Genomic DNA, 27,602 nt, shown 5'->3' on the forward strand with positions numbered 1-27,602 from the left:
GAGAACAAACCAGACCCTGTAGTCTTATTTAAGATGTTTTTATATCTGCTGATCAAGATGATAGGGTCTCATTTTTGCCCTTGGCTGAATTTGCGCTGAACAATAGAGCTAGTTCTGCCACTTTGATGTCACCCTTTTTCTGTAATTTTGGGTATCATTCTCGATTCTCCTCAGGGCAAGTGGAATCTTCGTCCTGTCCAGGTGTGGACACTGGTTGTGAGAATGCAGCAGATATGGGACCAAGTGGTGGATAAGTTGTCACTCTTTCAGGAAAAGGCCCAGCGTTTTTCCAACCGGCATAGGACCATTGGTCCCCGGTTTAAAGTGGGTGATATGGTTTGGTTGTCGTCTAAGAATATTCCTATGAAGGTTGCATCTCCAAAATTTAAGCCAAGATTTATTGGACCTTATAAGATTTTGGAGATTCTTAATCCTGTTTCTTTTCGATTGGCTCTTCCAGTTACGTTCAAAATCCATAACGTATTTCATAAGTAGATTTAATCACAATTTCCTACTGCAGGTCAGAAATGGGAGATGCCTTATGAATTCTGCCCAGCAGAGGGGGTTGGTGAGTGAGCAAGAAATCAGCTGAGGGAGTTGTCATGGAAAAAAAGCAGCTGTGAGCTGTGAAGAGAAATGACAGTTACAACTTGACGAGGTGAGGTAAAGAGATCTTTCTGGAAGATCCTGTCAGATGAAAACAGGGAGCTGATCTGTGAAGAGGGAAAGGACAAGAGCAGAGATTGAAAAATTCTAGGGAAGCTAAAATACTGCATATAGCAGACCCCTGAGTGAAGCGCTAATAAAGAGAATAGGGACATCAGAGTCCTAGGCTGACAGGAGCTGTACGCCCTGCCCTGATAGCCGAATCTGAAAGTACAGGGGATTGTAAATTCCTGTGGACATTAATCACCTGAGGGCACGGCAGCAGATAAGGAGCCCGGGGCCGACGGTGAAGAGAACGGTACCCGTGGAATAGGCTCACGCTGACAGCCGTACAAGTTAGTGAAACCATCACGAATAGCGGGTCGCAGCATAGTTATATACAGCGGAGACCCACACACAAAGCGCAGAAAGGAAGGTCCTAAGTCCCCACCTGGCAAGGTGGATCCCCTGAATGCCTCCAGGCGAGCCGGACTCATTCCATCACCTGTATGTGGTACTCTGGACTGCAACCTATTACCAGTAATGCTTCTGCTCGGCCTACAACCTGCAACAGTGACCCCATTCCTTCACAGCTCCTGCAGTCTCTGTCACCAGTGGTCACCACTCACCTGACTAAAATATTTAACCTCTCTCTTTCTTCAGGTATATTTCCCTCCTCATTTAAACATGCCATAATAACCCTTTACTTAAAAAGCCATCCCTGGACCAGAACTGCACTGCTAACTACAGACCTGTCTCTAACCTTTCCTTCATCTCTAAACTCCTGGAACGCTTGGTCCACTCCCGTCTAATCCGCTATCTCTCGGATAACTCTCTTCTCGACCCCTTACAATCTGGTTTCCGCTCTTTACACTCTACTGAAACTGCCTTCACTAAAGCCTCTAATGATCTAATAACAGCTAAATCGAAAGGTCATTGCTCCCTGCTGATTCTCCTGGATCTCTCTGCTGCATTTGACACTGTGGATCACCAGCTCCTCCTCACTATGCTCTGCTCTATAGGCCTCAAGGACACAGCCCTCTCCTGGTTCTCCTCCTACATCTCTGACCGCTCCTTCACTGTATCTTTTGCCGGCTCCTCTTCCTCTCCTCGTCCCCTTACTATTGGGGTCCCGCAGGGCTCAGTCCTAGGCCCCCTCCTCTTCTCTCTATACACTGCCCCTCTTGGACAAACAATCAGCAGATTTGGGTTCCAGTATCATCTCTATGCTGATGACACCCAATTATACGCTTCTTCCCCTGACATCACCCCTACCCTAATTCAAAATACCAAGGATTGTCTGTCTGCTGTCTCTAACATCATGTCCTCCCTCTATCTGAAACTAAATCTCTCCAAAATGAACTTCTTGTGTTTCTCCCCTCTACTAACCTCACTCTACCTAACATCGAAATAACCCGGGAGGGTTCAACCATAACTCCCAAGCAGCATGCCCGCTGTCTTGGGGTCATATTCGACACTGAACTTTCCTTTACTCCCTATATCCGATCACTCACTCACTCTTGTCACCTGCATCTTAAAAACATCTCCAGAATCCGACCTTTTCTCACCTTTGAAACTGCTAAGACTCTTACTGTCACTCTTATTCATTCTCGTCTGGACTACTGCAACTCTCTTCTGATTGGTCTCCCTCTTACTAAACTTTGTCCTCTCCAATCCATCTTGAATGTGGCAGCCAGGGTCATATTTCTGTCCAGCCGCTTCACCGATGCCTCCATCTTGTGCCAGTCATTACACTGGCTACCTATTCGCTACAGGGTCCAGTATAAACTCATCTCTCTCACCCACAAAGCTCTCCACAGTTCTGCACCGCCTTATATCTCCTCTCTCATTTCTGTCTATCGCCCTACACGTGCCCTCCGTTCTACAACTAACCTAAGACTAACATCCCCCGTAATCCGAACCTCGCAACACCTTCTCCAAAACTTCTCTCGTGCTGTGCCAGCTCTCTGGAATGCACTTCCCCAGGCGATCAGATTGATACCTAGCCCCGACCTATTCTAGCGTGCTTTGAAAACCCATCTCTTCAAACAAGCCTATCACATCAACTTCTCAGCAAACTAATTTTGCCCTGTTCCCTCCTCCCAAATATTATTCTGAATCTGCACACTACTATTCATCTGTCTCCACACCCTCCATGCACACGATAACTACACTTGATACTTGACTATTGCACTTAAACACACGAACTGATGACCGGATCATGCAGCTTTATATGAAAATCCCTATTTATTATAATTGCCATCCCTGAAATAGCAAGCACTTTTCACCTACTGTGTCCCCCATTTCCTTGTAGATTGTAAGCTTACGAGCAGGGACCTCACTCCTAATGTCACTGTTTAAATTGTCTTAACTTGTATTGAATTTATTGTCTGTACATGTCCCAGCTTAATTGTAAAGCACTGCGGAATATGTTGGCGCTATATAAATAAAAATTATTATTATGTCCTTTCATGCACTATGAGATATCGCATTTAGTTAATTGATTACGGGAACATTGTCCTTCTATTGTGGTCAGGGTCGGCATCAGCACCCGGCGCACCTGGGTAAGTGCTGGGGCCCTGACGAGACGGGAGGGCCCACTCACGCTGTCTGGGATACCCGCCGGCCGCCGCCACGCCCCCCATGTACTGACCCCATCCTGCGCCCTCCGCGAGGGAGCCACACAGCCTTACAGCCAGCAATGATCATCGCTTCCTTCGGCTGTAATATTGTGTGTGACGCCGACACAGGACCTGTGATGAGGTCACAGGAGGGGAGGAGTCAGGGGTCACATGATCAGGGTGACTGCAGGATCTGCTGTGCTGGTCGCTCGTTATTTTGGTGCTGTGTTGTGAGTTCATTCTCCCCTTCACCTTTGATGTCTGATGAACTCCCTCTGCTGGTGAAGAGAGGTAGTGAAATTGATTGGGATGGGAAGAATCTGTCATCTGAACAGGCGGAGTGTGATTGGACATCTGGAATTTCTGAGTGGATATAAGGCAGCCGACGCCCTGCAGGGCTGCTGGTGATCCTTTCTGCTCTGAGCTCTTGCATCCAGCTTAGTTCCTGTCTACTGAAAGCTAAGTTTTTGCCCTGCTATTATCCCATGAGATTTTGTCTGGTTTCCTTAGTGTTTGTATTCAGCCAGTCCTGGTTGGGACTGGCTGAATTCCATTTTTGTCTCTGATCAGTTGATCTCTTTGCTCTGTTTTCAGAATATACCTGAGTGCTGATATAGTGATTTTGAAGTCTAGCGACTTCAGGGCCTTTTTCCCTATCAGACGGCTGGGACATTTTTGGTAGGGTTTTTTGCGGATTGCAGCCAGCATCTTTTCTGTCCTGTCCTATCTAGTTAGTTGGGCCCCATCGTTTGCTCAGCCTGTCTTTCTGTCTGTGTTTGTGTTTTCATCTGTTTTTCACCGACAATACATGTTGGGGGCTGTCTATTGCTTTGGGGTCTGCTCTGGGGCAGTTTAGATTTCCCCTTTCCTTCTTTAGGCTTATGTAGTTCTCCGGCTGTGACGAGGGGTCTAGGGCACCGTAGGAACCCCCCACGGCTACTGTTAGTTGTGGTGTATAGGATCAGGGGTCTGCAATCCGATAGCTACCAACCTCTCCGGTTTTCTGGACTTAGCTTGTATTTTTGTTTTTTCCTCCTTCGGTGACTCATTCATAACAGTGCGGCCTGGATGAGGTAAAGTTTATGTGTATGACAGGGGTTTACAAGGTGGATGTAGCAGAGCCGGCCCGTGTGTGTACTTGTGTGGGGTCAGGAGGGGTTTACAAGGTGGATGTAGCAGAGCCGTGTGTGTAATTGCGTGGGGTCAGGAGGGGTTTACTAGGTGGATGTATCATGTAGCAGAGCCGTGTGTGTACTTTTGTGGGGTCAGGAGGGGTTTACAAGGTGGATGTAGCAGAGCCGTGTGTGTACTTGTGTGGGGTCAGGAGGGGTTTACTAGGTGAATGTAGCAGAGCCGTGTGTGTACTTGTGTGGGGTCAGGAGGGGTTTACAAGGTGGATGTAGCAGAGCCGTGTGTGTACGAGGTGTACGGAGCGGAGCCGTGTGTGTACGAGGTGTACGGAGCAGAGCCGTGTGTGTATGAGGTGTACAGAGCAGAGCCGTGTGTGTATGAGGTGTACGGGGCGGAGCCATGTGTACGAGGTGTGCGGAGCCGTGTGTGTATGAGGTGTGCGGAGCGGAGCCGTGTGTACGAGGTGTACGGAGCGGAGCCATGTGTGTATGAGGTCTGTGGAGCCGCATGTGTACGTGGTGTACGGAGCGGAGCCATGTGTGTACGAGGTGTACGGAATGGAGCCCTGTATGTACGGAGCTGAGCCGTGTGTTTATGGAGCGGAGCAGAGCCGGCGGTGTACGGAGTGAAGCCACATGTGTACAAGGTGTACGGAGCGGAGCCGTGTGTGTACGAGGCATACAAAGCGGAGCCGTGCGTCTATGAGGTGTATGGTTGGGAGCATTTATACCTCCTGAGTCCCAACCGTCCCGGATCCAGCGAGACAGTCCCGATTTTGAGAGACTGCCCCAGCCGGGAGCTTACTTTTCCCGCGGACACAGGAGTACACGGCGGAGCCCCAAGGAGCAATTTAAAACTCGCATGTAACGTTCTACCGGAAGTAACGTGCTGGAAGCTGACCAGAAATGAGGTAATTTCGGGAGGAGATTGTGACGGAACCATGGAGGTACTTCAGGGAATGCTTCAGATCCATCACCGTGTCCTCCTCTGACAGAGCGGACAGCGGGATCGCCTTGGAATCGGGGATGTCGGCCATGTGAGTGGATCATGATATGTCCTGCACCAGGAGGCTCAGGTGGGCACTACAATGGGAGCTGGGCTGCTATGGTATCTTTATAGAATTTTTCTTTCTCTGTTTCTTTCTCTCTCTCTGTTCTTTCTCTCTAATCTTTTTTTCTCTCTGTTCTTTCTTTCTCTCTCTCTGTTCTCTTTCTTTCCCCTCTTTCTTTCTTTCCCCTCTTTCTTTCTTTCTCTGTTCTTTCTCTCTCTCTGTCCTATCTTTCTTTCTCTCTCTCTCGTCTTTCTTTCTCTTTCTTTCTTTCCCCTCTTTCTTTCTCCTTTCTTTCTCTCTGTTCTTTCCGCTCTTTCTCTTTACCTCTCTGTTTTTTCTTTCTTTCCCCTCCTTCTTTCTCTCTCTCCCTGTTCTTTTTTCTGTCCACTCTTTTTCTCTTTCTGTTCTTTCTTTCTCCGTTCTTTCTTTCCCCTCTTTTTCTCTCTCCCTTTCTGTTCTTTTTTCCCTCTTTCTTTCTCTCGCTCTTCTTTTTTTCTGTCCACTCTTTCTTTCTCTCTGTTCTTTTTCTTTCTTTCTATTTTCTTTCTCTGTTCTTTCTTTCTCCTCTTTCTCTCTGTTCTTTCTTTCCCCCTCTTTCTTTCTTTCTTTCTTTCTTTCTCTCTCTGTTCTTTCTTTCTTTGCCCTCTTTCTTTCTCTTTCACTCTGTTCTTTTCTTTCTCTCTCTGTTCTTCCTTTCTTTCTCTCTGTTCTTTATTACCCCTTTCTTTCTCTCTGTTCTTTTTTTATCTCTGTTCTTTCTTTCTCTCACTGTTTATTTTTCTCTCTGTTCTTCCTTTCTTTCTCTTCTTTATTTCTCTGTTTTTTATTTCCCCTCTTTCTTTCTCTCTGTTGATTCTTTCTCTTTCTGTTCTCTCTCTATGTTCTTTCTCTCTCTCTCTTCTTTCTTTCATGTGTACACTACTAATCAGTAGCCTCCTTCACATGAACGTGTTTTGCCACAGAGCGAGTGTCCGTGTGGATCACATGCGTGTACGTGTGATCCACACGGAGACAAGTCCGTTTTTGGCCGTCACCACGGATGTCACATGGCATGAATCGTGGCATGTGTTAAGGGGGGCCCCACAGAGACTCTTTCACCCGGGGCCCTCAAAAACCTGGAGCCGGCCCTGATTGTGGTTATCAACTTTTCTATAATAGTGTGAATCGCAGGCTTTTTCCGCTGTCCCTTTTTAGAGGCACGTCTGTTTTTATGCTCTTTGTGAATCTCTTTTGTACTTATTAATCATCAAATAAACATGTAGACCCTTTTTTATGGATTCAACAACCACTCTGTCTGTTCTTGTGACCTTTATTATCTTCCTTGGGACATGGTTTACATATCTAGGAACTCTGATTGTATCACAACTGCTGCACTCCGTAAACTAAGTGACACATCACTGGAATCAAGGTTTCCTTTCCTACATTGTGCTCCTCTCAGTAGAGGTAGCGAAACTGGCATTGCTCTAATTCTCAGTAATACCAATGGGGCATAAATATCACTTTTGTCAACTGAACATGGAGTGAATATGTTACAAAGATAATGATGTCTAATTTTAGTTAATTAGCTGGATGACAGATGACAAATATATTCTGAGTGATTGAAAGAGTTGTTTATATTATTCACAAATATGAATGTAAATGTTCCTGGAGAAAACAAGAAGATCTTTTTATGATCATAGTTGCAGGATTTTATGATCTCCCCATAAATCATTTCATTAAAGAACACCGGTTAGCCTTTACTTGGCAATACATGACATTCAACTATGCAGCAAATGGAGACAAGCTTTTATTGTCTCCATAAGGCTGGTTTCACATTTGCGTTTTTTTGCGCTGGAAAAAAACGCATATGTGTGCATGCGTTTTTTCCCCTATATTTAACATGGGTGCGCATACCTGTGCGCTGGTAAGCGCATGTATGCGATTTTCATGCGCTGCATTTTTTTGGGGTGTGCGTTTGTATTTTCCAGACGCAGCATGTTGCATTTTTTGGCCCTGCAAAAAAGCGCATGCGCACATATGCGCACGTTTTGCGCTAAAAATGGCCATTATAGCCTATGGATGCGCATACATGCGCACTGGCATGCTCATGTATACGTTTTTTTGCACATGCGTTTTTTTTTGTTAACCATGGAATTTAGGGGTTTGGGTTAGAGTTAGGGTTAGTTAAGGGGGTTTAGGGTTAGGGTTAGGGTCAGGGTCAGGGTTAGGGTTGGGGTTAGGGTCAAGTATGGTTTGGTTAAGGGTTAGGGTCAGGGTTAGGGTTAGGGTTAAGTATGGTTTTGTTAAGGGTCAGGGTCAGGGTTAGGGTTAAGGTTAGTTAGGGTTTGGGTTAGGGTTAAGTATGGTTTGGTTAAGGGTTAGGGTCAGGGTTAGGGTTAAGTATGGTTTGGTTAAGGGTTAGGGTCAGGGTTAGGGTTAGGGTCAGGGTTAGGGTTAAGTATGGTTTGGTTAAGGGTTAGGGTCAGGGTTAGGGTTAGGGTTAAGGTTAGTTAGGGTTTGGGTTAGGGTTAAGTATGGTTTGGTTAAGGGTTAGGGTTAGGGTCAGGGTTAGGGTTAAGTATGGTTTGGTTAAGGGTTAGGGTCAGGGTTAGGGTTAAGTATGGTTTGGTTAAGGGTCAGGGTTAGGGTTAGGGTTAGTTAGGGTTTAGGGTTAAGTATGGTTTGGTTAAGGGTTAGGGTCAGGGTTAGGGTTAGGGTTAGGGTCAGGGTCAGGGTTAGTAAAGTCATGGTTTGGGTTAGTGTGAGGGGCCACCTAATGTTGGAAAAAAACGCAAACGCGGTAAAAACGCACTACAAACGCATAAAAACGCTGCGTTTTTTTCATGCATGCTCATAAAAATGCTTGAAAAAAACGCAGCAGTTGTATGCTTTTGTATGCGTTTTTTCAATGCGTTTTTTTGCGGGAAAAACGCGCTGCAAAAAAAAGCAAGTGTGAAACTAGCCTAACCCGTTGATGACATCTGCCATATAATTACGGCACCATTTACATCCCCCAGATGTCACGGTCAGTAGTGACACAGGTCTAAACAAAGGCCCCTAGTGGATGCATGCCTAAGCCAAGATGTCCTTGGGTTTCCATGACAGTCAGGATCCTAGTGAAAGTCCTCAGAGCTGCCATCTTGGCACCTCTATTAGGCTGTGTGCACACGCTGCGGATTAGGTGCGGATTCATCCACGCGGATTTTGTAAAATCCGCAGGTGAAACCGCAGGTCAAAAGACCTGCGGTTTTACCTGCAGATTGCTCTGCGGTTTTGCCCTGCGGTTTTTCATCTCCTCAATGGAGGAGATGGTAAACCGCAGGGGAATCCGCAGAAAGAATTGACATGTCAATTCTTTCTGAGGATTGAAAACCGCAGATAATCCGTGCGGAAAATTCCGCACCATCTGCACTGCGGTTTTTGATTCCCATAGGGAATCATTGTACTGTACACCGCAGCAGAAACTGCTGCGGGTTCCGCAGCGGCCAAAACCGCTGTGGAACTGCAGCAAAATCCGCAGCGTGTGCACACAGCCTTATACAATGAAACTTTCCCATTCAAAAATGATTCTAATAAACATTAATAATGAATTAAAAACATAAGAAAATTCACGATAATTGGTATCTTGCAATCATAAGCAACCTTAGTATCAAACAAAAATGCTATTTATTCTGTATTGGAAATATTGTAGAGAAAAAATAAAAAAACATTTAATTTTTGTTTTTTTGCTCAAGTCTTTAACGCCTTCACGACCAGAAGTATTTTCATTTTTTGCTCCCCTTCTCAGTCATAACTTTTTTATTTTTCAGACAATATGGCCATGTGAGGGTTTGTTTCTTGCGGGACAAGTTGTACTTTTGAGCGACACCATATTGTAAAACACTGGCAAAACTGTCACTGAAAAAGGTCTGGGTGTATGGATGGACGACAAACTCACATTTAGTGGCCAGTGTCAGGCAGCTGCTGCAAAGGCAAATAAAATAATGGGAAGCTTAAAAAGAGGCATAGATGCTCATGAGGAGAACATTATTTTACCTCTCTATAAGTCACTAGGGCGACCACACTTAGAATACTGTGTACAGTTCTGGTCTCCGGTGCATAAGAAAGACATAGCTGAACTGGAGCGGGTGCAGAGAAGAGCGACCAAGGTTATTAGGGAACTAGGGGGTCTGCAATACCAAGACAGGTTATTACACTTGGGGTTATTTAGGTTGGAGAATCGAAGGCTTAGGGGTGATCTTATTACAGTGTATAAATATATGCGGGGACAGTACAAAGACCTTTCTAATGATCTTTTTACTCTTAGACCTGTGACGGGGACAAGGGGGCATCCTCTACGTCTGGAAGAAAGGTTTAAGCATACTCACAGACGCGGATTCTTTACTATAAGAGCAGTGAGACTATGGAACTCTCTGCCATATGATGTTGTAATGAGTGATTCCCTACTAAAATTTAATAAGGGCCTGGATACCTTTCTTGAAAAGTATAATATTACAGGGTATATACACTAGTTTCCTTAATATTGTGTTGATTCAGGGAGCTAGTCTGATTGCCGTATGTGGAGTCGGGAAGGAATTTTTTTCCCCAATGTGAAGCTTACTGTTTGCCACATGGGTTTTTTTTTGCCTTCCTCTGGATCAACATGTTAGGGCAAGTTAGGATAGGATATGGGTTGAACTAGATGGACTTAAAGCCTTCCTTCAACCTTAATAACTATGTTACTATATTACCATTGGTTTTAACATATCGTGTACTGGAAAACAAGAAAAAAAAAACAAGTGTGGTGAAATTGCAAAAATAGTGCAATCCCACAGTTTTTTTTTTTTTTACCATGATCATTAAATACTAAAAATGACCTCCCATTAAGATTCTCCAGGTTATTACGAGTTCATAGACAACAAACATGTCTAGGTTCTTTTTTATTTAAGTAGTGAAAAAAAATCCAAAGTTTGGTAAAAAATAAATAATTCCGAGACCTGTAGCATCTCAATTTTTCGTGATCTTGGGCTGTGCGAGGGTTAATTTTTGCATGCTGAGATGATGTTTTTATTGATACCATTTTGGTTCAGATATAATCTTTTGATCGCCCGTTATTGCATTTTAACGCAATGTTGCGGTGACCAAAAACGGTAATTCTGGCGTTGTGACTTTTTATCTCGCTATGCCGTTTAGCGATCGGGTTAATTCTTTTTTATATTGATAGATCGGGCGATTCTGAATGTGGCAATACCAACTATGTGTATGTTTGATTTTTTTTTTGTTTTATTTTGAATGGGACAAAAAGGGGGTGATTGAACTTTTTTTTATATATTTAAATTTTCTTTTCAACTTTTTGCATCCTTCAATAATCTCCATGGGAGACTAGAAGTTGCAGTACTTTGATCTCCTCTGCTACACACAGGCGATGATCAGATTGCCTGTATGTAGCAGAATTACTCACTTGCTATGAGCGCCGATCACCAGGCGGTGCTCATAGCAATCTGGCTATGACAACCATAGAAGTCTGCTGGAGAACTCTGATTGTCATGCTGACCTATCGGTGACCCACGATCATGTGACGTGAGTTAAATGCTGCTGTCAGAAATTGAAACAGCAGGTGGATCGCGATTCTACCCGAGGGTGTTGTGGGCACATGTCAACTGTATATATCAGCTGACATGCTCAGAAAGATGCAGGCTCAGTGCTGGAGCCCACAACTAACAGGGTGGTCTGACATTGGTGTACTATTATGCCTGAAGTCGGAAAGGGGTAAAAAAAATGAAACAGGAAGTGCACCAAAATGGTACCAATAAAAACTAGTTAGCCATACAAATACATTGGAGAAAAAATATAGTATGTGTGTAATGCTGTTTTGACGCTGTGAAGCGCAACCTCCACCATAGGCTGCTGGTGGGGGAGGAAGGTTGCACTAACAGTGGAGCACCACAATGCCACAGCACATCACCACTAGGTAGCAGAAGAGCAGTCAGACAGGCCGGGTCAGAAACCAACAGGAAACGCAGTACCAGAGGACAGGAATGGGAGCAGGAACGCCAGAGAAGGGAGACAGACAAACAGGTCAGAGGACAAGCCGGGTCAAACACCAAGGGGTCACAATATGGAGAGCAAACACTAGGACGAGCGTAGTCACAGGAGATAGCGGAAACGGGACCTAGGTAAATGGGCAGAGGACAAATCAGGGTATAATGGGGTCAAGCCGTAGGCAGGAACAATAACTGACGCTGCCTGCAGGTGGCAGCAGACTGAAATAGCCAAACAGATCCCAACACGAGGCAGGGAAAGTTAACCCCCGCATGACCAGGCTGGGGAAAAGATAACCAGAAACAACCAAGACCTGGATCATGACAATATGACTTTGATTGAAGCAAAAGTATTGGGGGGGAAAAATGTATACCTTTCGTATTGACATAATGCATCTCATTTAATCAGCTGATTTGTGGAGATGTTGGGTATTAGACCCCAAAGATCTGTTATACATGGACAGTCCCATAGACCAATAATTTCAAGATGTGAGAAATTAAATCTGTCTGCAGGTTTTTGCTAAGTAATCTGAATTCAGCCTGAGGTAACGACACGTGAGATGTGTGTCGGCTCACCAGAGTGGTATAATTGTGTATACCTGTATCCACCTCAGTATAACACTATACCTGTTGTAAATAGATTTGCTTCTCTACAGTAATAGTGTTATCCGGCCACAAGATGTCGCTGTTGCCAAAGCATAACTGAAATACTGTGAGATGCTTGTGACTGTGGTGGGACTACAATGTGACTGATGTGAGACACAGGAAGAGGAAGTGCGACCATCTTAAGGGCAGTCTGCAGCTAATGAAAACAGGGAGAGGAAGTGCTAGAGAGGAATCCAACAACATCCTCTAGGGCAGGGGTCCCCAACCACCGGTCCGCGGCCCAGGACCGGGCCATTGCAGGGCTCTTGCCGGTCCGCGTACAGAAGGGAAAGAGCACTACAACGGCCCAGTCCTGTACCGCGCACACAAGGGGAGCCGGCGGCTGTAGCTTCCATGGATACTCACCCTGCATCCCTGTCCCTGTCGGTGCGGCGGCTTCATCCAGCGCTGAGCAGTCACGTGGTACCGCTCATTTAAGGTCATGAATATGGCTGCCACTCCTCTCCCATAGGTGTGGCGTCCATATTCATGACCTTAAATGAGCGGTACCATGTGACCGCTCTGCACAGGAAGAAGCTGATGCGCCGGGAGATGCAGGGAGGGAAGTTCAGCGACGTGAGGGTAAGTATGATGGGGGAGGACGGGGGAGCCCAGCCATGCATACACGGGTGTGAGCGGAGCCATGTATACAAGGTAGGGAGGGTGGGAGCGGAGCCATATATACAAGGGAGGGAGGGTGGAAGCGGAGCCATATATACAAGGGTGGGAGGGTGCTTGCGGAGCCATATATACAAGCATGGGATGGTGGGAGTGGAGCCATGTATACAGGATGGGAGACTGGGAGCGGAGCCATGTATACAGGATGGGAGACTGGGAGCGGAGCCATGTATACAGGATGGGAGACTGGGAGTGGAGCCATGTATACCGGATGGGAGAGTGAAAGCGGAGCCATGTATACAGGATGGGAGAGTGGGAGCGGAGCCATGTATACAGGATGGGAGAGTGGGAGCAGAGCCACGTATACAAGGGTGGGAGCGAGCCATGTATACAAGGGTGGGAGCAGAGCCATGCATGCAAGGGTGTGAGCGAAGCTATGTATACAAAGGTGGGAGCAGAGCCATGCATACACCATGATTAAAAAATAATCAGCATGTACAATACTCCAGTACAATTTTTTCTAAGTGCTCAATGCTACATTTTCTTGTAGGTTCCAATCATCATTAGCAGTGACGGTCATCAGTAGAAGTAGCCCAGTGCTCCCACTGAAACAGAGAAACAAGCCAGGTGCTCCCACTCATTCAAAACCTATGGTGAGTTGAGTCACATTATAAATGTTATAATAATAATAATTTTTATTTATATAGCGCCAACATATTCCGCAGCACTTTACAATTAAGCTGGGACATGTACAGACAATAAATTCAATACAAGTTAAGACAATTCAAACAGTGACATTAGGAGTGAGGTCCCTGCTCGCAAGCTTACAATCTACAAGGAAATGGGGGGACACAGTAGGTGAGAAATGCTTGTTAATTCAGGTCTGGCAATTATAATAGGGATTTTCATATAAAGCTGCATGATCCGGTCATCAGCCCGTGTGTTTAAGTGCAATAGACAAGTATCAAGTGCAGTTATCATGTGCATGAAGGGTGTGGAGACAGATGAATAGTAGGGTGCAGATTCAGAATAATATTTGGAAGGAGGGAACAGGGCAAAGTTAGCTTGCTGAGTAGTTGATGTGGTAGGCTTGTTTGAAGAGATGGGTTTTCAAAGCGCGCTTGAATAGGTCAGGGCTAGGTATCAGTCTGATCGTCTGGGGAAGTGCATTCCAGAGAGCTGGAGCAGCACGAGAGAAGTCTTGGAGACGGAGGTGCGAGGTTCGGATTACGGGGGATGTTAGTCTTAGGTCATTTGTAGAACGGAGATCGTGTAGGGCGATAGACAGAAATGAGAGAGGAGATACAAGGCGGTGCAGAACAGTGGAGAGCTTTGTGGGTGAGAGAGATGAGTTTATACTGGACCCTGTAGCGAATAGGTAGCCAGTGTAATGACTGGCACAAGATGGAGGCATCGGTGAAGCGGCTGGACAGAAGTATGACCCTGGCTGCCGCATTCAAGATGGATTGGAGAGGAGAAAGTTTGGTAAGAGGGAGACCGATCAGAAGAGAGTTGCAGTAGTCCAGACGAGAATGAATAAGAGCGACAGTAAGAGTCTTAGCAGTTTCAAAGGTGAGAAAAGGTCAGATTCTGGAGATGTTTTAAAGATGCAGGTGACAAGAGCGACTGAGTGATCGGATGTACGGAGTAAAGGAAAGTTCAGTGTCGAATATGACCCCAAGACAGCGGGCATGCTGCTTGGGAGTTATGGTTGACCCCTCCAGGGTTATTTCGATGTTAGGTAGAGTGAGGTTAGTAGAGGGGAGAAACACAAGAAGTTCAGTTTTAGAGAGATTTAGTTTCAGATAGAGGGAGGACATTATGCTAGAGACAGCAGACAGACTATCCTTGGTATTTTGAATTAGGGTAGGGGTGATGTCAGGGGAAGAAGTGTATAATTGGGTGTCATCAGCATAGAGATGATACTGGAACCCAAATCTGCTGATCGTTTGTCCAATAGGGGCAGTGTATAAAGAGAAGAGGAGGGGGCCTAGGACTGAGCCCTGCGGGACCCCAATAGTAAGGGGACGAGAAGAGGAAGAGGAGCCGGAAAAAGATACAGTGAAGGAGCGGTCAGAGAGGTAGGAGGAGAACCAGGAGAGGGCTGTGTCCTTGAGGCCTATAGAGCGGAGCATAGTGAGGAGTTGCTGGTGATCCACAGTGTCAAATGCGGCAGAGAGATCCAGGAGAATCAGCAGGGAGCAATGACCTTTCGATTTAGCTGTTATTAAATCATTAGAGACTTTAGTGAGGGCAGTTTCAGTAGAGTATAAAGAGCGGAAACCAGATTGTAAGGGGTCGAGAAGAGAGTTATCCGAGAGATAGCGGATTAGATGGGAGTGGACCAGGCGTTCCAGGAGTTTAGAGATGAAGGGAAGGTTAGAGACAGGTCTGTAGTTAGCAGTGCAGTTCTGGTCCAGGGATGGCTTTTTAAGTAAAGGGGTTATGATGGCATGTTTAAATGAGGAGGGAAATATACCTGAAGAAAGAGAGAGGTTAAATATTTTAGTCAGGTGAGTGGTGACCACTGGTGAGAGAGACTGCAGGAGCTGTGAAGGAATAGGGTCACTGTTGCAGGTTGTAGGCTGAGCAGAAGCGAGGAGCTTGGAAACGTCTTCTTCTGAAACAGGCTCAAAGATGTCTAGTGAGCTTGAGGTGCAGCAGGGAAGGGGATCCAGGCACTGAGGAGATAGGGCTGAGATATCCTGATGGATGTGGTTGATTTTTTTCTAGGAAATAAGTGGCCAGATCCTCACCGCTGAGGTTGGTGATGGGGGCCTGTATTTTAGGTTTCAGGAGGGAGTTTAAGGTTTCAAAAATTCATCTTGGGTTGTTGGATAGTGAGGTGATGAGGGTGGTGAAGTAGGATTGTTTGGCCAGATGAAGGGCAGAGTTATAGGTTTTGAGCATGAACTTATAGTGGATGAAGTCTTCTGCTAAGAGAAATTTTCTCCACTGCCGCTCTGCACACCTCGAGCAGCGCTGAAGAAAGCGTGTTTGCGTTGTGTGCCAGGGCTGCCGTTGTCTGTGTCGGGTCTTTCTGCGTATAGAAGGTGCTGCTTCATCTAGGGCATTCTTCAGTGTATTATTGAAGTGTGACAATGCTATGTCTGGACAGGAGAGGGTGGAGATGGGGGCTAAAGATGTGTGGAGATTGTCCCTAAGCTGTTGGGTATTAATGGTACGTGTATTCCGATAAGTGTGGTAAGTGGGGGTGTCCCGGGTGAGGAGACAATTCTTGACAGAGAAGGAAAGAAGGTTGTGGTCCGAGAGCGGGAGAGGTGAATTAGTAAAGTCGTGCAGCGAGCCGGGACGGGAGAAAACCAGGTCCAGAGTATTCCCGTCCTCATGTGTAGGAGAATTAGTAAACTGTGAGAGGCCGAATGAAGAAGTTAGAGAAAGAAGATGAGAGGCAGACTGGGAGAGCGGATCATTGATGGGGATGTTAAAGTCTCCCATGATGAGGGTGGGGATGTCACAGGATAGAAAGTGAGTAAGCCAGGTGGTGAAGTGGTCTAGAAACTGGCGGGAGGAGCCTGGAGGGCGATAAACAATCGCCACTCGTAAGGAGAAGGGCTTAAAGAGTCTGACGTCGTGGACTTCAAAGGAAGGAAATGTAAGTGAGGGAATCGGGGGGGATGACCTGGAAAGCACATTGTGATGAAAGGAGCAAACCAACACCTCCACCCTGTCTGTTCTCAAGTCTGGGGGTATGTGAAAATTTCAGCCCACCAAACGAGAGAGCGGCAGCAGCGGTGGTGTCTGAATGCTGGATCCAGGTTTCTGTAATAGCCAGAAGGTTAAGGGAATTAGAGAGAAAAAGATTGTGAATGTAAGTCAGTTTGTTACACACAGACCGTGCATTCCAGAGAGCACATTGGAAAGTGAGAGGAGAAGGCATGCACTGAATGTTAATAATATTAGCAGGGTTTCTATATGCAGCTGGAGGAGAGTAATGTATGCTGGTGGAGGGAGGCCCAGGGTTGGGGGAGATGTCACCTGCAACTATTAAAAGGAGAAAAAACAGAAAAAGCAGGTGGTGGGATGATTTGTATGAACGTTTTGAGTGCTGCATGGTGGTTTTGGATGGTTTGGTGTGGGTAAGAAATGTCAATAGAGCCTCAGAGTTATACATGGGAGAGGGGAAAAGGGAGGGGTGGATATGCAGAGAGTGCACAGAATGTGTAAAAGGGCAGGCGAGGTGTTAGAAAGCAGAGGTGAAGACAAAAAAGCAGCAGGTTGATATGATCAATGCAAATGTAGTACGACTGACCAAGAAGCATGCGTGCATGAAAAACTTATGCACCTTACCTGTCTCCTGCCCAACTGCATTGTCTAACTGCAAAGCACTTTATCCTGTTGCACGCGTGAGCCCGCACGCATGCTATCCCAGCCTGAGCTATATATGAAATGAAATGTCTGCTAGCTTCAGCCACCAAAAGGCCACAATCAGTAATTAACCAATTAGCACAAGGCCAGAGCAGGCATTACTATGCAGGGTAAATAACTAAGGCTGGACAAGGCCATCAAACAGAGAAAGGGAAAAAAAAACAAAAAAAAAAAAAAAACCTTTCTACACTTCAAAGCAGAAACCAAATAGATAAAAAAAAAAAAAAAAAAAGACCCACCACAGGAGTGATGGAATGAAATACCATAAAAATATCTGGCAATATATGATGCAGTTCACACTTGTCAAACAGCACACATGGATGATGGAATGAAATACCATAAAAATATCTGGCAATATATGATGCAGTTCACACTTGTCAGACAGCACACATGGATGATGGAATGAAATACCATAAAAATATCTGGCAATATATGATGCAGTTCACACTTGTCAGACAGCACACATGGATGATGGAATGAAATACCATAAAAATATCTGGCAATATATGATGCAGTTCACACTTGTCAGACAGCACACATGGATGATGAAATGAAATACCTGTGTGAAGAAGAGAGGAACATCAGCTTCAATGCATTGTCTAACTGCAAAGCACTTTATCCTGTTGCACTTAATATCTGTTGCACGCGTGAGCCCGCACGCGTGCTATCCCAGCCTGAGCTAAATATATATGTTATAATTAAATGATAAGTATGCACTACTAAACTACAACCCGTCCATAGCCCCACCCCCTTATTACCAAAGCCCCGCCCCTGCCACACCTCCACCCCGCCCTGCCAGGCCATGGAAGAATGGTCTTGCTTGAAGCCGGTCCCTGGTGCAAAAAAAGGTTGGGGACCACTGCTCTAGTGGAAGCACCTCACCAAGACCAGAGCAGCGGCTGATTAGAGCTGATCTTATCCATGACCAGAACCAGAGGTGTATCTAGGCTCTCTGGCACCCGGGGCAAGAAGTCGGTTCGGCGCCCCCCCCCCCAGTACATATGCGATTTCCAAACTTAGTCATGTACTGACGAGCTGCTCTCCCTAATGATCTCAATGTTCAATGAAAAACTGAGAGAAGCAGGAAGAGAAGCTCGTTGTCACAGGACCATAAGTATGAAAATCGCATATGAGTGAAGTGTCCATGTGATGACTACTGGAACCTGCAGAGCTGAGTCTTGACATTGCAGCTTCTGAATTCTCACAATTAATGCACTGCACACTTTTAGGATTCTCCTGTACCAGTGGCAAGATGGCAAGAGTACACGGTCATATCAGCACAAGCATGTGATTTATATACTTCTGGCCACATTTCAACTAGATGTGCCCGGCCTTGCTCCATTCATTTTCATTGAGTGAGGCCACACACGTCTCGTCAGCATGTGACCGTATGTATGTAAATTACCAGCACGAGAGAATCCTAACAGCATTCAGTAAGCACTGTGAGAATTCAGATGTCTACAGTCACATAGAATGACTGCAGACTCAGCACAAACCTGGACAACCCCTTTAATGTTTCTAACATAAATAAAAACATGAGAATTAGTCAGTATCATAAATAATATTTACATCCAGGTACCTTATAGATGACGTCGTCTCTGGAGTCGGTCTCCTTTTGTTCTTCTTGTCCAGAACCCATGATGAGTTTTCTCACCCACAACCGTCTCTGCAGACTTCCATCTTCTCCGGTCTTCTGCAGCAAATCTCCACACGATGTCCTTAAATATAGAAATGTCATTATAATGCTCCTAAATAAAAATGTCTGCAATATACTGTCGCCTCACACTATTCCCCTCCCTCCTCATACTGTCTCCTCTAACATCCCCGTTCACCATACTGTCTCATATATTTACCCCCTCACTCTCTATACTGTCTGCTCACACATACCCCTGATTTTCCATACTGTGTCTACACACATCCCATCACCATCACTCCCAATACTGTGTCCACATACAATTACCCGTTTGGCTCCTCATACTGTCTGCACCCATCCCCCACTCACCATACTGTGTCTGGACCCATTCCCCATACTGTTTCCTCATACATGCCCTCATACATACACTCTTCATTTGTGTCCTAAAATCTCCCCACACACATAAGTATCCCCCATGCCCACTCCAAATCCTCCCACACATTAAATATCCTTACTCCAAATTCCCCCACACATTATGTTCCCCACTCAAAATCCCCCCACGCATTATGTTCCCTTATCCCCACTTATCCCTATAATGTCCTCAGGTTTCTGCCCCCATAATGTCCTCAGTAGAGTTGAGCGACTTTTGGTTTTTTAAGGTCGCGTTTCGTTTCATGAAACCCGACTTTTCCAAAAGTCGGGTCGAGCAAGATCGTCCGATTATAGGGAAAAGTCGGGGTCGTCCCGAAACACGAAACCCAATGTAAGTCAATGGGGAATAAAAGTCGGCAGTGAGAGGAGGACAGGAAACACACCAACAGTGCCCATTTGAATGCCAAAAGCATCAATTCTTATTACTTAAGCTTGTCAACCTTAATTAACTTCATAATACAAGTAACGCACTGAAAAATGGGGGTTATTTGGCTACAGCTGTGGGGGGGGAGGGCTGGCTCCAGGTTTTCATGTGCCCTGGGCGAAAGAGCGCCCCTTTAACACATACCACAACTCATCATGCTCCGATACGGCAGAGAAATAGCGGTATAGTACAATGAAAAATACTTCACTTTTTACAGCTCATGACAAGGCCCATCTATTTCTCCATACAGAATCATTGGTCCCATATAATGTTTAAAACAGTATATGATGAGCTCCACATAATGCTACAGTATATGTTGGTCCCCATGGATGAAGCTCCACTGTCTTATGTGCCCAAATAATGCTCCAAACATAATGGGCCCCATTTCTAATGCTCTAGTGTATAATGGGCCCTGTAAATGCTGCTCCAGTGTCTGATGTTCACCTTTGGAATGTTCCAGTGTATGGTGGGCCCCATCTATCATTCTCCAGAGTATAGTGCTCCCCAAAAATTGCTGTCCCAAAATTGAAAACAATGAAATAAGTCTCCTCGCTAGGGAATCCCTGTACTAGTCTGGACTCCTCGTCGTTCCCATCTTCCATCTCACTGCACAGTATTTCAACCTTGCAAGTGCTGTGATCCTGAGCAAGCAGGGGGGGCCCACTCGTTGGCGACGGCACTGGCACAGGGCCCCTGATAGTACGGTGGTGTGTCTGATGGCGGGTGGGCCAAACCTGCACTTTCATCTGCAGCTTCCTCTTTGTCACCGTGTAAGATGGAACTGTATATGGGAAGGGTAACCTGAGTTTCATCAGGGTCAGATTCAGGCCGTGTAGCGTGCGAGGGGAATGTAGTGGTCTGGGTCAATGTACCAGCAGATTCATCGAACAGTGGCTGGGCATCAGTGCACTTGTGTCGCCCCCAGGAGTACGGTCGCCACAGTGGCATTACCTTCCTCCTAGGGAGTGTGATGTCATGCTTGGGAGCAACGAAGGATCTCTCTAGCAGGTTAACTGATTGGGCGGCGTTATTCCCATGAGTCATGACCCTCCAAACAGCGTTCATGAAGGCAAAGTGTTTGTTTTACGTGGGCAGTATGGTTGCAAAGCTGAACCTTAAAGGAATGTCCAGAAGGGCACCACCAGGAGTGGAGCCTACGGTTTAATTCGACTCTACCTGGGAAACCTCAACCATGCAAGCTACAGAACAGATGCACACATTGCAAGCTTAATTCCGTTAACGAACGAGACTCCGTCATGCCCCGCGGTCCGAGTCCGGCTTACTAGAGGGACACGTGAGGCTCTGGCACATGAGATTGGCCAATAACTGGTGTGTCATGCCCTTACATGTCCGTGGCTGCATGTGCGCTACACTGAAAAGGCCAGCGTTTGTCGCTTACAGGTGCAGATAACCCGCTGAACAACGTTAGTGATGGGGATCTGTGATTACAATTATTACCCGCGAACGATGATTTCCCAGTAAGTGCAGGTCAACCGCAGTTCCGGAATTAGGCCTAACCATCATTCCTGAAAAAATGAAAAACTTACGTGTGCAAACCACAGGTGCTGTAGCTTGCTTAACAGCTCGCCAGCCGTTCTCAGGCCCAGCATGGATTACACGTGATTGCACAAAGGTGAGAAAGGGTACCATATCCCCTGATAACATGTATGGATAGCATAGTGTACACATTCAAAATATATGTCTATACATCAGGAGGCAGGCTCAGACGGTGTTAGGCCCAGTATGGATTGCACGTGATTGCAAAAAGGTGAGAAAGGGTTCCGTATCCCCAGATAACATGTATGGATAGCGTACACATTCAAAATATATGTCTATACATCAGGAGGCAGGCTCAGACGGTGTTAGGCCCAGTATGGATTGCACGTGATTGCACAAAGGTGAGAAAGGGTTCCGTATCCCCAGATAACATGTATGGATAGCGTACACATTCAAAATATATTTCTATACATCAGGAGGCAGGGTCAGACTGTGTTAGGCCCAGTATGGATTGCACGTGATTGCACAAAGGTGAGAAAGGGTACCGTATCCCCAGATAACATGTATGGATAGCGTACACATTCAAAATATATGTCTATACATCAGGAGGCAGGCTCAGATGGTGTTAGGCCCAGTATGGATTTGACGGCCCAGACTACACAGCGGAGGAGCAGGGAGAGGTAAAGATTGCAAATGCTGGGGCCCTGCCCAAGCAAGGGGGGCCCACTTGTGGGCGTCGGTACTGGCACTGGGCCCCTCATAGTACGGCGGTGTGTCTGACGGCAGGTGTGCACCACCACCGTCAGAGACACTTGATTACACTATGAGGGACCCTGTGCCAGTGCCCGCGCCCAAGAGTCGGCCTACCCACCTGTCCAGGGCAACGGCACTCGCACGGTGTCGTGCGCTAGGTGGTGACCCTGGCCATGGGGGCGAGGCAGCACAGTTAGGGAGTTTTAGAAAGTGGCATATGTTGATGTTGGACATTCAGCTGATGCAAAAGGTGAAATAGGTCAAGTCCCAGGAAGAGGTGGACCAAAGCAAGCCATTTTTCTGTCACCCTATGTGTCATCAGAGGAAGGTGGGACAAAATCCTTGGAAACCCATGCGTGGTTCATTTTAATGAAGGTTAGATCATCCACATTTTGGGTTGACAGACGGGTCCTTTTTTCTGTCAGGATTGATCCAGCTGCACTGAAGACTCTTTCCGATAGCACACTTGCAGCTGGGCAAGCGAGCTCCTGTAAGGCATATTGTGCCAATTCAGGCCAGGTGTCCAGTTTAGCAGCCCAATAGTCAAAGGGGAATGACCTGTGTGGGAGAACATCGATATGGGAGGAAAAGTAGTTTGTAACCATAGTTGACAACTGCTGTCTCCTGTCACTTTCCATCGATGCAGTATTACCAGTTGTGTGAGCGGTACTTGAAAAATCAGTCCACAACATTGTCATGAAACCCCTGTCTCCAACGCCACTTCTGCTGTGTGCACCACGAACATCTCTGCCAAGCTGACCCCGGCCCGTACGGCTCGTGTGAGAACCATCCCCGCTGCTGTGTGCTGGGAATGCCTCAAGCAACCGATTTACCAGAGTTGCTTGTTTATTAGCCAATATTAGGTCAAGGTTCTCCTATGGCATGATGTTTTGTAATTTGCCTTTATAGCGTGGATCCAGGATGTTGGCCAACCAGTAGTCGTCATCGTTCATCATTTTGGCAATGCGGGGGTCCCTTTTTAGGATCTACAAGGCATAATCTGACATGTGGGCCAATGTTCCCGGTGTCAATGATGCACTGCGAGTGCTGGTTGGAGGAGCACTTTCTGGCAAATCCACATCCCTCCAGTCACGCACAAACCCTGTACCAGACCTTGCCACGCCAACATTTTCACTTGCCCCACGAGATGCATCCTCCTCCCCTAAGTAATCATCCCCATCATCCTCCTCCTCCTCCTCCTCTTCTTCCTCCACCTCGTCCAGGAGAGGTCCCTGAGCAGACAATGGCTGAATGTCATCAAGGATTCCCTCCTTCTCTTCCTCCTCATCAACATTGGCTGCAGAAGCCTGCTCCTTAAGGTGCGTCAAAGTTTGCAGGAGCAGACGCATAAGTGGGATGCTCATGCTTAGGATGGCGTCGTCTGCACTTACCAGCTGTGTGCATTCCTCAAAACACTGAAGGACTTTACAGAGGTCTTTCAGCTTCGACCACTGCACACCGGTCAACTCCATGTCTGCTCTCAAAGTGCCTGGCCGTGTATCCTCCCACAAATGCATTATGGCCTGCCTCTGCTCGCACAGCCGCTCCACCATGTGTAGGGTGGAGTTCCACCTTGTTGCAATGTCGATAATGAGGCAGTGGTTGGGAAGGTGGCGCAATCGCTGCAGCTTCTGCATACGAACGGAGTGTACAGGCGACCGGCGGATGTGCGCGCACAGTCTTCGCACCTTCTGGAGCAGGGCTGTTAACTCCGGATAATTTTTGAGGAAGCACTGCACCACCAGGTTCAAGGTGTGAGCCAAGCAAGGTATGTGGCTGAGTTTTGAAAGGGCTATGGCTGACACAAAATTAAGCCCGTTATCACTAACTACCTTGCCTGCCTCAAGATGTACACTGCCCAGCCATGACTCAGTTTGTCGCTGAAAGTACTCGGCCAGCACCTCGGCGGTGTGTCTGTCGCCCAAACACATCATCTGCAACACAGCCTGCTGACGCTTTCCACTAGCTGCTCGATAGGGGGACACCTCGTGTGCAACAGTGGCAGCTGCAGATGGAGTGCTCGTACGACTGCGCTCTGTGGACGAGCTTTCGCTTCTGGAGGAGGAGGAGGAGGAGGAGGGTCGAACGCCTACAGCCAACTGTTTCCTATACCGTGGGCTAGGCAGCACTGTCCCACCACCGCTGTCCCCTGTGGACCCTGCATCCACCACATTAACCCAGTGCGCAGTGATGGACACGTAACGGCCCTGGCCATGCCGACTGGACCATGCATCAGTTGTGAGGTGCACCTTTCCGCTCACTGACTACTTGAGTGCATGGACAATGCGGTCTTTCACATGATGGTGGAGGGCTGGGATGGCTTTGCGAGAGAAGAAGTGGCGACTCGGTAGGTCATAGCGTGGTACTGCATAGGCCATGAGTTCGCGGAAAGCTGCGCTTTCCACCAACCGAAAGGGCATCATCTCAAACGAGATTAGTTTGGCAATGTGGGCGTTCAAACCCAGTGTACGCGGATGAGAGACTTAGTACTTTCTTGACCTACTCATAGTGGCTGGGAGGGTGAGCTGGACTTGAGAGCTGCATATGGTGGAAGTAGCGGTGGACAGGGCGGACTGAGAGAGGGTTAATGATGGTGATGGAGTTGGTGTTCTTTATGATGGCCTAGAATTAGTCTTTCATTGATATAACAGTGGGATTCCCTGACTGCTGTGGCCTTGCAACGACACCTCAACATTTGCTGCTGTGCTAACCGATGGGCTTACAGTGGGGGAAACAATGTAGCGTTGCTGACTACCTTCGTTGTGATCAGTTGCACATGAGGTTTGGTGTTGTGTCCACGCTTGCAAGTGCATGGTGGTTAAATGTCTAAGCATGCAACTGGTATTCAAATTTTTCAGATTTTTCCCTCGGCTAAAGGTCTTTGCGCACTTCTTACAGATAACCTTGGCCTGATCATGAGGATTTTGTTCAAAAAGGTGCCACACTGCACTCTTCCTACTTTGGCAGACATTTTGCGGCATAGCACGCTGTGATCTTTTGACCCTCTGGACAAGCTGTCCAGCAACTCTTTTGATTTTTGGAACCTGTCTTTGGAGTGCTCCAGGCCTGCCAGATAACAGCTGTTGCGATGTTGATGTCTGCTGTGGATGCTCCTCATCTGAGCTATTGTAAGCAGCACCCTCTTCCCCCAATGGATGCCAATCTGGGTCAACAACTGGGTCATCCATCACCTCCTCTTCAATGTCATGTGCACCTTCCTCTGTGTCACCGTGTATGGTGGTATAGTGTGCGGGAAGGGGCACCTGAGTCTCATCAGGGTCAGAATCTGGCTCTGTACACTGCGAGGACAATGTAGTGCTCTGAGTGAATGTACCAGCAGAATCATCCATCAGCGGCTGTGCATCAGTGCACTCCATGTCAGATTCATCTTGGCCTGGGTAATTCACCATTTCACTTGATAATCCAGGCATGGTATGTGAAAACAGCTCCATGGAGTAATCAGTAGTATGGCCTGCATCATCCTTCAATCTTGGTTGGGGTGAAGGACACAAGGAAAGGTGTGGTTCATGAACATGAGCCTCCAATGACGACTCAGTGCTTTTACTTTTTACAACTGAAGAAGAGGAGGCGATAGAGCTGGAGGCTGAGTCAGCAATGTAAGACAAAACTTTTTCCTGATGCTCTGGCTTTAAAAGCGGTTTGTCAACTCCTAGAAAACTAAGCCTTCGAAGCCTTATGGAGCCAGACGATGACGCAGGCTCAACACCACCTGCATTCGGTCCTATTTTGCTCTTGCCACTACCATCAGATCCACCACCAACACCATCATTACCAGCTGCCAACCCCCGCCCAATTCCACGGCCTCTTCCACCAGCCTTCCTCATTTTTGGTAAAAATGTAGACAAAATCCAACAAACTATATAGTAATGTAAAACAAGGTACAAGGTGTCTATAGGACAGGGGAGATTTTGAATTTCTGCTCACACTAGTGGACACTGGACACTTCTGGATTGTGTGAGGCCCAATGAATATCTGAGCGCTATGTGACAGGCTCGATGGCACAGCTGTGACCAAAGTGACTAGAGGATAAATGAGATTTTGAATTTCAGCAGACACTTGTGGACACTGGACACTTTTGGATTGTGTGAGGCCCAATGAATATCTGAACGCTATGTCACAGGCTCGATGGCACAGCTGTGACCAAAGTGACTAGAGGATAAGTGAGATTTTGAATTTCAGCAGACACTTGTGGACACTGGACACTTTTGGATTGTGTGAGGCCCACTGATATCTGAGCGCTATGTCACAGGCTCGATGGCACAGCTGTGACAAAAGTGACGAGAGGATAAGGGAGATTTTGAATTTCTGCAGACACTTGTGGACATTGGACACTTTTGGATTGTGTGAGGCCCACTGATATCTGAGCGCTATGTCACAGGCTCGATGGCAGAGCTGTGACAAAAGTGACGAGAGGATAAGGGAGATTTTGAATTTCAGCAGACACTTGTGGACACTGGACACTTTTGGATTGTGTGAGGCCCAATGAATATCTGAGCGCTATGTCACAGGCTCGATGGCACAGCTGTGACCAAAGTGACTAGAGGATAAGTGAGATTTTGAATTTCAGCAGACACTTGTGGACACTGGACACTTTTGGATTGTGTGAGGCCCAATGAATATCTGAGCGCTATGTGACAGGCTCGATGGCACAGCTGTGACCAAAGTGACTAGAGGATAAGTGAGATTTTGAATTTCAGCAGACACTTGTGGACACTGGACACTTTTGGATTGTGTGAGGCCCACTGATATCTGAGCGCTATGTCACAGGCTCGATGGCACAGCTGTGACAAAAGTGACGAGAGGATAAGGGAGATTTTGAATTTCAGCAGACACTTGTGGACACTGGACACTTTTGGATTGTGTGAGGCCCAATGAATATCTGAGCGCTATGTCACAGGCTCGGTGGCACAGCTGTGACAAAAGTGACTAGAGGATAAGGGAGATTGGATTGCTTTTAAAAAAGCAGTTTGCAGAGCAGTGGGTAAACAGCAATGCCAGCCTGTCAGGAAGCCTTAAAAGGCAGCCCAACAACCAACACCACTAATACACCACTATATAGCCTCCCCTTGCACTGCACACACAGTGACTGGTGTGTTGTGCAGGCCAAATCGCTAGCAGCAGAAGCAGTTTTTTTGTCTTCTTCCCTGCCTAACGCTCTCCCTACAGAATCAGCAGCAACCTCTCCCTATACTGAGATCGGCAGAAGTAAGATGGCGGTCGGCGTGCACGCCCTTTTATACCCCCTGTGACGCCCACCAAAGCAAGCCAATCACTTGCATGCCCTTCTGAAAGATGGTGGTGACCCGTGCCTATGTCATCACGTTGCCCACAGTGTCCGTGGATCCTGATTGGCTGAAAAAGAGCGCAAAACAAACTTTTGAAACGCGACTTTGGCGCGTAAGTCGCCGACCTCGTGGCCGACCTCATCCTAGGGTCGGGTTTCGTTTCATGAAACCCGACTTTGCCAAAAGTCGGCGACTTTTGAAATTTTTCGACCCGTTTCGCTCATCCCTAGTCCTCAGGTTTTGCCCCCATAATGTCCTCAGGTTTCCCCCATAATGTCATTAGGTTTCCCCCATAATGTCATTAGGTTTCCCCCATAATGTCCTCAGGTTTCCCCCCATAATGTCCTAAGGTTTCCCCCATAATGTCCTCAGGTTTCCCCCTCCACTCCCCATATGTTCCTCAATCTTTCTCCACCAAATCACATTAATATGTCTGCACCCTGGGCCTGGCCTTGCTC

At 46.9% G+C, this 27,602-nt stretch overlaps 1 protein-coding gene across 7 annotated transcripts in view; it reads right to left on the reverse strand.

The window, feature by feature from the left end:
- The window catches only part of LOC141088011 (sphingomyelin phosphodiesterase 3-like), an 854,992-nt gene that overhangs the window by 812,178 nt on the left and 15,212 nt on the right, over positions 1-27,602 (reverse strand). For 3 of the 7 annotated variants that reach the window (XM_073573853.1, XM_073573851.1, XM_073573850.1), the window contains exon 2: positions 18,679-18,817. The exons of the other annotated variants lie outside the window; for them this stretch is intronic. The gene's annotated coding sequence lies outside the window, so the exon portion shown is untranslated. The remainder of the gene's footprint in view (positions 1-18,678; positions 18,818-27,602) is intronic. 7 annotated transcript variants of the gene reach the window in all.

The sequence above is a fragment of the Dendrobates tinctorius genome, unplaced genomic scaffold (assembly GCF_039654945.1).
Source record: "Dendrobates tinctorius isolate UK_male_01 unplaced genomic scaffold, ASM3965494v1 ptg000037l, whole genome shotgun sequence".
Lineage (NCBI taxonomy): Eukaryota > Metazoa > Chordata > Amphibia > Anura > Dendrobatidae > Dendrobates > Dendrobates tinctorius.